General features: G+C 38.8%; 1 pseudogene; it reads right to left on the bottom strand.

The window, feature by feature from the left end:
* Positions 1–5,406: 5,406 nt before the first annotated feature.
* On the bottom strand, positions 5,407–8,786 carry LOC134255724 (uncharacterized; annotated as a pseudogene).
* Between the last annotated feature and the right edge of the window lie 2,487 nt (positions 8,787–11,273).

Below are 11,273 nucleotides of genomic sequence, written 5' to 3'. Positions count from 1 at the left end.
ACCATTAAGCGATTGCTTAAAGGGGGTTTTCGTGTGTGTAATTGATTGTGTAAAGAGCTTAGACCTCCTCGGCAACGTGCAGGTTGTCGAGATTTGACCACTTTAATTTCCAATCCCTGTTTCAAATTTTCTGACTTTTTTACATTTTCTGATGTTTAGTCATTAATATCTTTAGAAAGAAAAGGTATTTTGCAAAATCTTTTTCAGCTTCCAAGAGTCCCTGTCGGAGTGTATCACTGACACAAGAGCAGTGTGTCCATTGCATGCTATTCTACAGATACTGAAGGTTGAAAACGGTCCAGAATTCTCCATTTGTTAATTTCTTCGGTATAATAAGAAGCTATTTTTCCCCCTTTTCCTGTCACTTAGGTTTCAAGTGTCTGATTTAGTCATCTTGTCCTTTTTCTTACCTTTCCAACGACACCAAACTCGTTTATCCATAAAAATAAGAAAGTTATGAGCTTCTGAAAATTTCGCATTGTCCTTTACCATTGCTTCTATCCATGACTTTCACTTTCCACTTTCATTTTCTTAATCCTTTAATCGCAGTTGACCTACTTGGGCACTTTAATCCTCGGGCATTTTCGTTTTTACCCTATACCCTAACCCTAACCCTAACCCTAACCCCTAACCCCTAACCCCTAACCCCTAACCCTAACCCTTGTTATAAAGGGGTTAGTTGAAAAAAGTTTTAATTCATATGCTTTGTTTTTTCATTATAATGGCAGTCTGTATCATTATGAAGTCTATCAACAAAATTAATCCAGCCGAACCCTAACCCTTTTCATTTATATATATTCTTATTTGAAAACTATCACAATATTTCATTTGCTATCGTTATAAACATAAAATTTAGGTATGTTTTAAAGACTTTTTTCATCTTTTCGGCTAAAACGTTAAATATCATTGACATAATCTTTTTTTGGATCTAGCTTTAAAATGACACCTTATTCGTCTCATTCCGATAATGAATAAGAAAGATATGACCTTTGGAAAATTCTACATTTTCCTTTACTATTACATTGATCCGTTACTTTCATTTTCACTTTCGTCCCTAAATAGTTCATGACCTAGATAGTTCATCTTCGCTTTTAGCCCTAACCCTAACCCTAACCCTAACCCTAACCCTAACCCTCAACCTCACCCTAACCCTAACCCTAACCCACACCCTAACCCTAACCCTAACCCACACCCTAACCCTAACCCACACCCTAACCCTAACCCACACCCTTACCCACACCCTAACCCTAACCCTAACCCCTAACCCTAACCCAAACCCAAACCCTAACCCTAACCCTAACCATAACCCTAACCCTTACCCTTACCCTTACCCTAACCCTAAACCTAACCCTAACCCTAACACTAACCCTAACCCAAACCCCCACTAACCCTAACCCCCACTAACCCTAAATCCTGTTGACCCTAACCCCCACTTACCCTAACCCCTACTAACCCTAACCCCCGTTAACCTTGACTTTAACCCCTGAAAACACTATTTTTCTTTTTTTGCTCATATCTTTTGACTGACTGCTCCGATGTCAACTTCTTGGTGTTGTTGGAAAGGTCTTTACGCTCTTTCAAGATATTGTGTTTTAGTAGCAGAAAGCGAATAACAACAATTTCTCAAAAGGTTTGCAAACGGAAAAAAATTTTTATTTGTACGGATTTTCAGTTTTTTGGGCTTGTCAGAGAGCTCTCGACAAGGTCTATCGAATGCCGTAAAGTGTAAAAAGATCAAGCCATTTTTTTTAGGCTTTCTAGAGCAAATATTGCCTAGGTGTACCAACGCGGCTTACACAGATATATTTCAACCCTCGCAGAGTCATTTTTGTGGGGTCTCACTGACTGAAATGGGGTGTGTCAATTGCCTGCCATTCTTGAGTTTGGCAGGTTCAAAAGGGTAAAAATTCTCAATTTGTCCATTTCTAAGCAGTATCTGCGGTGTAAAAACGAAGCCATTTTTCTCCCTTTTTCTGACACCTATGTTTTATGACTCTGACTTCATCGTTTGGCTCGTTTTCATAGCTTTCCAACAACACCAAACTCGTATCCATCCGATAATAAATGAGAAAGTTATAGCTTGGGAAAAACCCCCTTTTTTTCCCTTTTTCTTTTGTATGATCTTTACTTTCACTTTCCACTTTCATTTTATTTGACCTAGATAGTTCATGATCTAGATAGTTTATCTTCGTTTTTAGCCCTACTCCTACTCCAAACCCTAACCCTAACCCTAAACCCTAACCCAAAAAAGTAATGAGCTTCGGAAAATTCAATTTTTCCTTTACTTTTGCTTCTATCTGTGGCTTTCATTTTCCACTTTATTTTGTTTGACTTAATTCCGGCATGACTAAATTGGCATCTTGTTTAGCCCTATTCCTAACCCTAACCTAACCCTAACCCTAACCCTACCCTAACCCTAACCCTAACCCTTAACCCATAACCCTTAACCCTTAACCCTAACCCTAACCCTAACCCCCACTAACCCTAACCCCCGTTAACTCTGACTTTAACGCCTGCAATCTTTTATTTTTTTTTTTTTCTCATATCTTTTCACTGACTGCTCTGATGTCAACGTTCTTGGTGTCTTTGGAAAGGTCTTAAAGGCTCTTTTCCCCCGCATCATGATATTGTGTTTTTGACAAAAAGGGGAAATAAGAAGCGATAATCTCAAAAGGCTTGCAAACGGCAGAAAATCTTTATTTCGTGACAGTTTTTTGAAGTTCTTGGTTCAAGTCGGGTTGAGGCCTAAAAAACCCTTTTTATAAAGAAGAGTTCCCTTTCGTCCCAATTTTTCCACTACTGGGGGCGTTGCCTTCCGGTTCAACCGGAATTACGGCACCTTTTCTTCAAATACCCATAGGTAACACGCCCTTGGGACTAGCAGGCTTAGCTTTGGTATTTTGATTCCTTGAAGTCTTCTTCATCTCTAATGTACGAGTTCAGGGCCTCTATCTCTCACCGTCTTCGCGCTATAGCCCGGAAAAAGAACTTAGCCGGAATGCAACTTACCCTCTCCGAGGATAACGGGTTTTAAACCTTGAACAGCTCCACGAGACCTCCTCAGCAACTCTTTGGAGATCTGCCCACTTTAACTTTCCAAACCCCTTTTTTCAAAGTTTTTAAGACTTTTGTACATTTTCCGCATCTTTAGTCCTCCATATCTTTAGAAGGAGAACGCAGTTTTGCCAACTCTTCGCAGCTACCAAGAGTCCCTTTTGTGGTGTCTCACTGACATAAGTTGGATGTGTCAATTGCATACCATTCTCAAGACCTGGGAGGTTGAAAATGGTAAAAAACTCCCAATTTGTCAATTTCTAAACACAATCTTTGGTGTAAATAAGAGACAAATTTTCTCCCTTTTCCTAAACCTTATTTTATGACTCAGACTTATTCGTGTTGTTCGTTTCCTTAGCTTTCCAACGACACCAAACTTGTCTTCATCCGATAATGAAAAAGAAAGTTATGAGCTTTGGAAAATTCCAGATTTTTCTTTACTTTTGCTTCTATCTGTGACTTTCACTTTCCACTTTCTTTTTGTTTGACCTAATTCCGGCATGACCAAAATCCGGCATCTTTGTTTTAGCCCTATTACTAACTCTAACCCTAACCCTTTCACTTTTATAATCCTTTAATCCCCGTTGACGTACTTGATCACTTTAATCCATGATCTTTTTCCCTTTTTAGCCCTATACCCTATGCTTTAACCCTTAACCCTTAACCCTTAACCCTTTACCCTAACCCTAACCCTAACCCTAACCCTAACCCTTAACCCTAACCCTAGCCCCCATTAACCCTAACCCCCACTAACCCTAACCCCCGTTAACCCTAACCCCCACTAACCCTAACCCCTGCAAACACTTATTTTTCTTTTTTTTTGCTGATATCTTTTCACTGACTGCTCCGATGTCAACGTTCTTGGTGTCTTGGAAATCTTGAAGATCTCTTTCCCCCTTGCATCATGATATTGTCGTTTTAGTGAGCGAAATCAAATAACAAGCGATTTCACAAAAGGCTTTCAAACGGCAGAAAATCTTTATTTCGTGACGGATTTTCAAGTTCTTGGGCTTGTCAAGAATTTTTGACAAGGTCTATGAATCCGTAAAGTGTAAAAAGATCAAGCCATTTTTTGAGGCTTTCTAGAGCAAACATTGCCTAGGTGTCCCCCGGGTTACACTGATATTTTCAACCCTCGCAATTTTCCCCCGTTTTTGACCTTTAACAATCATCTTCTGATCGTGGACAGAACTTGCCAAGAGCTTTTAATACACCAAGACTTTAAAAATTGCTCGAAAACTAAGACAATACGGACCTTTCAATTTGGGGTATTTTTGCCACCCCTTTGGAGCAGTTTTTGGTCATTTCAGCGAGGGTTCAAGTCGGGTATCGAGGCTCACGAAACCTTTTTGAGAAGAAGAGTTCCCTTTCGTCCCAATTTTTCCACTACTGGTGGCGTTGCCTTACGGTCCAACCGGAATTACGGCACCTTTTCTTCAAATACCCATAGGTAACACGCCCTTGGGACAAGCAGACTGAGTTTTGGGATTTGGATTCCTTGATGTTTCTCATCTTTAAAAACCTAAATCCGGCATTTTCTTTTTTCCCCTTTCCTAACCCTAACCCTTGGCTTGACCATGTACTTTGGGTAATTTTGGTCCCCGGGTTTTACTTGAAGTCCTCTTATGTCCAGTATCTTTATGAAATACAAGTGGATCATCATCGTCACCTATTTTCTTTGGCATCTTTTCCCATTCGCTCTCCTCTGGAACAACTTCCTATCCCTAGTTTAATCTCTTCATTTATTCTTCCTTTGCTCTCCCATTTCCAGGTCGACTTTATGTGGGACGGTAAAATGCAAATGCTTAAGTGAGTTAAACCTAAATTGGCCAACTGTAGTTTAGATAATATTTCCAACGCGATCAATCGGTTCTTTCCAAAGGAAGATCGATCGTGAGAGCACCCGCCTTTTCATAGTCTACATAAAAGCCCTGCATCAAGAAGGCGATGCAGCTGATATATGTCAATATCGTCACAGTTGGCCCCAAACCAATTTTTTTTTTTTGGAGCCTGCATATCATATAGACACCCAAGGAAGTACCTTTGGAGTTTTTTTCAGCTTGCTTCATAAACTAGTCCGCTTTTTTCCAATCACCTCTAATTAGGTCAGACATCATTTGTTGCTTACTTTCTTTTTTTCGGGAGACTGTTGATCATTGACAATATTCCAAAAGTTTCCATGAAAAGACCAAGTGAATATGTTTCATGCGGTTTGTCTACTCGGGAAATTTTTTAATTGGGCTAGAAATCCACCCTGCAATTTTTTTAACTGGGGGGTTTTTTTAAAAGCTGCACATTTGGAAATAATTGTTTTGGGTTCTTTTTTGTTGTAACAGCTTTTTGCATTTAGAGTCACAGCCCCTTTTGCAACCTTTTTGTAATTTTATTTCCAAAGAAGTATAAAAGAACGTAATAGCAACTATGCCATTTGTGTAAGTCGTGAAGCAATGCACCTACGAAATGTCTACCAATGACGCCATAGCTGGCATCCAAATGGTCGTGCAAACCCACTGATCTTGCAATCATTTTACAGATCATTTCCGAGTTCGTCCATATTTCAGGTGGAGGGATGCTTCGATCGTTTTGCATGCAATTTGATAGACGTCTAGCGACAAGAAACCAAATTGGTCCTCAAATTCGACTCGGTCCCAAAGCTCCGGGTCCAAGATTAACTGAATAGTTGTACTCCTTGAACAGAGTGGTTTTCCCAAGAGCAATTTTTCATTGGCTAATTCTAATTGATAAAATTGCCACGTGGTTAGCACATTTCCCGTTTTCTGAAAACCCTCCAAGAATTTCCCAAGTTCTTTACACATCCACAAGCCCAAATGTCTGATACAACTATTTTGGGGTGGCAAGGGAGCCAACAAAGGCACATTTTCCAGAAGTTGCTGTAAGTTTATTAAATCTATGAAGTCAAAGCATGCAGATTGTCAGATAATGCGGTATCCTGGGAAAAACAAATTCTAGTCTACAAGCACTCTTTCTATTAGCACCCAATTGCTCTCTAGAGTTGATATGTAATGTTCTGCATCTCGGAGGAAAGCTTCTGCTGTCGGCCTTGGAATCACTACCTCCACCAATGCAAGCCGACACTGGATGAAATGACAATTGGGGTGAGGGTAATTGGATAAAATTGAACAAACTGTAACTGGTCTGGAAAGCGACAAACCTTTTGTAAACCATTCTTAATATCCATTGGCCTTCCATCTGATTGCTTTGAAAATTTCCACAGTTGTAAGTGATAAACATGTGCTTAATACACCTCTCAAGCCGATTACTTCCTCCCCCAAACCCGAGGTGGGCCCCAAGAGATCCACCTCACCATCCGTGGAAATGTCTACAGCTGCATGAACAGTTGACCTACATATCTCTTCCCCATCAAAGTCAATAATGGTAGTATGTCATTTTTTCTCCAAAACAAAACAAAATATTACTGGCCTGAATCCTGTTAAAGAGATGTGTTCAGAGCAGTCGTAAAGCAGAACGTATTTTAGAACGTCTTAGGTAACACGAACATTTTACGGCATCCCTATATCTTTTTTATAAGTGTTTTTGAAGCAATTCCATTCATGGCATAATCTGCGAGTATATTTTGAATCTTGTTCTAGTGCAAGGAAAGTATTAAAGTTTGTTTTTGGGTTATCTGTTTCGGAAGAGCTACAGAACCTTTCTTGTGTACAGGTATCATGGCTATCCAACACTCCCATCTTCTTTCGTAAAACAATTGAAACCCAAAAAGCTGCTGAAATTCATAAACTCCTTTTTTAATATTCCGTTAAATTGATATGTTTCTTTAAAGTGCTTCTAATCTCACTAAAATCCTTTTCATTCGGAAAGGTGTTTTATGTCTAACTGGCATTCGTATTCCATTTAAATTCTTCAGTTCAATAACACATCCATCAATATAAAAGTGTACTGAAGCCAAACATCTCTTTCTGCTTCGTCAACTGTCACGCTTCTTACGAATACCCGTTATCTCTTTTCAACAATAACATGGGTACTCGCTCACAGGATAATACCTATTCTCTAAATTCATGTTCTCCCTCACAGTTTCCGCAAACGTCTGCTCATTTTCCTCGGTATTCATCTTTAAAATAAAAAAACAACCAGTCATATTCATTGAATTTTATATACATTAAGATTAAGCTAACTTTACTTATATAAAATAATAGAAGGTCTCTTTTATAATAAATCATTTATATTAAAATTGTACTAACAATACTAAAAAATCCTACTTCACAATGTTGGAAAGCAAAAAGTTATATGCTCTCATACTCATTAAGTAAAATAAATATGAAAAAAGAGTAAAAAACCAGTAGAAAACCAAAGTAAACCCATCGTATACCTGGGTTTCACAATAATATTTACCCTGTACATGGCCAAGTTTTCCCTGGGTTATACCCGGGTTTAAACCCGGGTTAAACCCGTGTATATCTTGGCTTAAACTGGGTTTATCCAGGGAAACCCAGGGTATCCTTGATTATCCATGGTAATACCCAGGTATATCCTGGGTTTAACCCTTAACCTGGGGTTTTACCCGGGAACCGGGTTGAACCCGGAAATCGGGTTAAACCTAGGATATCCGGGTTAAACCCGGTATCCCTGGGTTAAACCCGGGGATACCAGGGTATCCGGGGACCCCGGGATATACCAAGGTTCCCTAGGGTATAGAGTACACTGATGTGCATACTCAGCATCATTTTAAGTTTACTTAAATGACCTTAATTTCAATCAATATGTTGTTATTGTGTAATTAAAAAGGGAAAATATCCTAATTAACCATTGAAAATACACTTTAAATTTCCAGGTACTATTAAAAGGGAAAAAAAAAATATCAAAACTTTTCCTCTTTAAAAACAAATAATTCATTATACTTGTAAATTTTTAATGCAAAAATAAGGTAAGGTTATGTATTACTTCCTTTAAAAAAAAATGCCGTTGCTTCTCAAACAATAATCATAATTAGAATTAAAAAAAACAAATGAAATATTATTTTACATCAAGAAAAACACCCATTAAAAACAAACAGTATATAAACGTCCAAATCGACAGAAATCCTGCAGAAATTCTACTTTCACGATGAAATGATTGACAATCACGTGATAAAAAAGGCAGAGTCCCGCAATCCCGCACACGCAAAACGTCAAAGTGCCCCCCCTAACCCTAACCGTAACCCCAACCCAACCCTAACCCCTAACCCTAACCCCTAATCTTAACCCTAACCCTAACCCCTAACCCTAACCCAAACCCTGATAAAGTTAAAAGACTTCATGGAAATGAGCAACTACTTGTATTTAACCATTAGTGTTCTAAATCCCTATGGTAGAATTGTAAGCGCGGATTCAATTTTGGCATTTTTAAACGAGGGTGGCCAAGATCGAAAAAGAATCACTTAAAATTAATTACGTTTTTTTGTAAAAATTCTTTAAAAATGCATTTTGAAATTGCAAAAAATAACATATCACTAAAAATGAGCAGAAAATAATAACAAGCGATATGCTCAAAAGGCTTGCAAACGGCAGAAAATTCTTATTTCTGGACCGATTTTCAAATTCTCGGGCTTGTCAGAGAGCTCTGGACAAGGTCTATCGAATGCCGTAAAGTGTAGAAAGATCAAGTCATTTTTTGAGGCTTTTAAGAGCAAATTAGTGCCTAGGTGTACCCACGCGGCTTACGTAGACATATTTCATCTCTCGCAACTTTTCTCGTTTTGGATCTTTAACACCCATCTTCGGACAGTGGACAGAACTTGCCAAGAGCTTTCCAATGACACCAAGACTTTGAAAATTGCTTGAAAATTCAGAGAGATACGGACCTTTCAATTTGGGGTCCGTTTTCCACCCCTTTGGAGCAGTTTTTGGGCATTTCAGCGACAGAGGTTCAGGTCTGGGTATCGAGGCCTATGGAACCTTTTACGAAACGAAGAGTCCCCTTTCGTCCCAATTTTTGGACTACGGAGGACGTTGCCTTCCGGTCCTACCGGAATTACGGCACCTTTTCTTCACATGCCTATAGGTAACACGCCCTTGGGACTAGCAGACTGAGCTTTGGTATGTGGATTCCTTGAGGTCTTCTTCAACTTTAATGTACGAGTTTAGGGCCTCTATCTCTCACCGTTTTCGCGCTATCGCCCGGAGAAAGAACTTAGCGCGGAACGCAGTTCTAACTCGTCTCCGAGCAAAACCCATTTTTGGTCCAGATCTCTTCGGCAGCATGTTTAGTCCTTCATATCTTTAGAAGGAGAACGCAATTTTGCCAACTCTTTGCAGCTACCATGAGTCTGTTTTAGGGTGTCTCCCTGACATAAGAGCAGTGTGTCGATTGCATGCCATTCTCCAGATATTGAAGATTGAAAATGGTCAAAAATTCTCCATTTGTCAATTTCTTTGGTGTAAATAAGAAGCTATTTTTCTCCCTTTTCCCGTCACCTGGGTTTTATGTGTCTGAGTTAGTCAAGTTGTCCGTTTTCTTACCTTTCCAACGACACCAAACTCGTCTTGATCCGATAAAAAATAAGAAAGTTTTTTGAGCTTTTGAAAATTCCTCTTTGTCCTTTACTACTGCTTTTATCCGTGACTTTCACTTTCCACTTTCATTTTCACTAATCCTTTAATCGCAGTTGACCTAATTGGGCACTTTAATCCATGGGCATCTTCGTACATATCCCTATACCCTAACCCTAACCCTAACCCTAACCCTAACCCTAACCCTAACCTAACCCTAACCCTAACCCTAACCCTGGTGTCGTTGGAAAGGTCTTGAAGAGCTCTTTACGCTCGCGTCATGATATTGTCGTTTCAGTGAGCAGAAAGTCGAATAACAAGCGATATGCTCAAAAGGCTTGCAAACGGCAGAAAATCCTTATTTCTGGACCGATTTTCAAATTCTTGGGCTTGTCAGAGAGCTCTGGACAAGGTCTATCGAATGCCGTAAAGTGTAGAAAGATCAAGCCATTTTTTTTAGGCTTTTAAGAGCAAATATGGCCTAGGTGTACCCACGCGGCTTACGTAGACATCTTTCATCTCTCGCAACTTTTCTCCTTTTTGATCTTTAACAACCATCTTCGGACAGTGGACGGAACTTGCCAAGAGCTTTCCAATGACACCAAGACTTTGAAAATTGCTTGAAAATTCAGAGAGATACGGACCTTTCAATTTGGGGTCCGTTTTCCACCCCTTTGGAGCAGTTTTTGGGCATTTCAGCGACAGAGGTTCAGAGTTTAACACCTTTTAATCTGTTGTAACGCGAAACCTTTTCCTCGACGAAGATTAAGGTCACTTCCGGTTTGGTTAAATTTTTCCAAAGTTTCATATGGCGATAAATTGGCGATGAAAATGACGCGCATCTTATAAAAAAAGTGTTTTTAAAGGGTTCTGATACTGGTTTTTTATTTTTTTAAAAAATACAGTGGACCCTCATTTATTGGACGTTTGGTTCCCGTAAATTTTTCCCCGGGTATGTGAAGCATCGGGATATCTGAATCACCATTTAAACAAGACAGAATAACATTTTAATATTTTGTTCCGATGAAAAATCGTCCATATGAAGCATCCGGATATTGGCGTCCGGATATCTGAAGGTCCACTGTAAATATCACCATTCCAACACCGTCCCCTCTTTCTCAATGCTCATTTTGCTTGTGTTTTGTGTTTTTAGTGAACCAGTTTTTAAAATTTGATAATGATCACAAAAAGATGCTAATTACAAAAAACACGTGCCGCAGAGTAAAGATTTATTGTCTCTAAGCCTCGTCATGGAACATTAGTTTTCATCAGTGATCATTGATTTTTTTTTTAACAAACGTTGAAAAAGACTCATTTTTTTAATAATTTGAAAATATTACAGTTTTTATATAAATACATTTATTACATTCAACACTTAAAGTTCTTTAAATGTATCTGTACCAAGATGGGTTTTGACTGCTGGAAAGCATTTGAATTGCTACTTTTTGCAAAAGCTTATAACGGATAGCAGAATTTCTAAAAAAGTTTTTCCTTTCGCCGATTTGGAATTAATTAAGAAATAAATTAAGATTACAGCACCAAACCCGAACCGTCATTTGTCAAGAATGAAATTGACGCAGCAAAAAATATTAGGTTAGTTGAAATTTCAAGAAAAATCTGTAGACAAATATTTTCCCCAATTCAAAAAGTCGCAGAGAATCTTTTACAACACGTTTGGTCAACAATGTTACAAATGTACTGGTTGGCAAAGCA

This window comes from Saccostrea cucullata, unplaced genomic scaffold, assembly GCF_032062105.1.
Source record: "Saccostrea cucullata isolate Sc308-1 unplaced genomic scaffold, CSIRO_AGI_Scuc_v1 ctg16107, whole genome shotgun sequence".
Lineage (NCBI taxonomy): Eukaryota > Metazoa > Mollusca > Bivalvia > Ostreida > Ostreidae > Saccostrea > Saccostrea cuccullata.
This window is presented reverse-complemented; position numbering and strand designations above follow the sequence as displayed.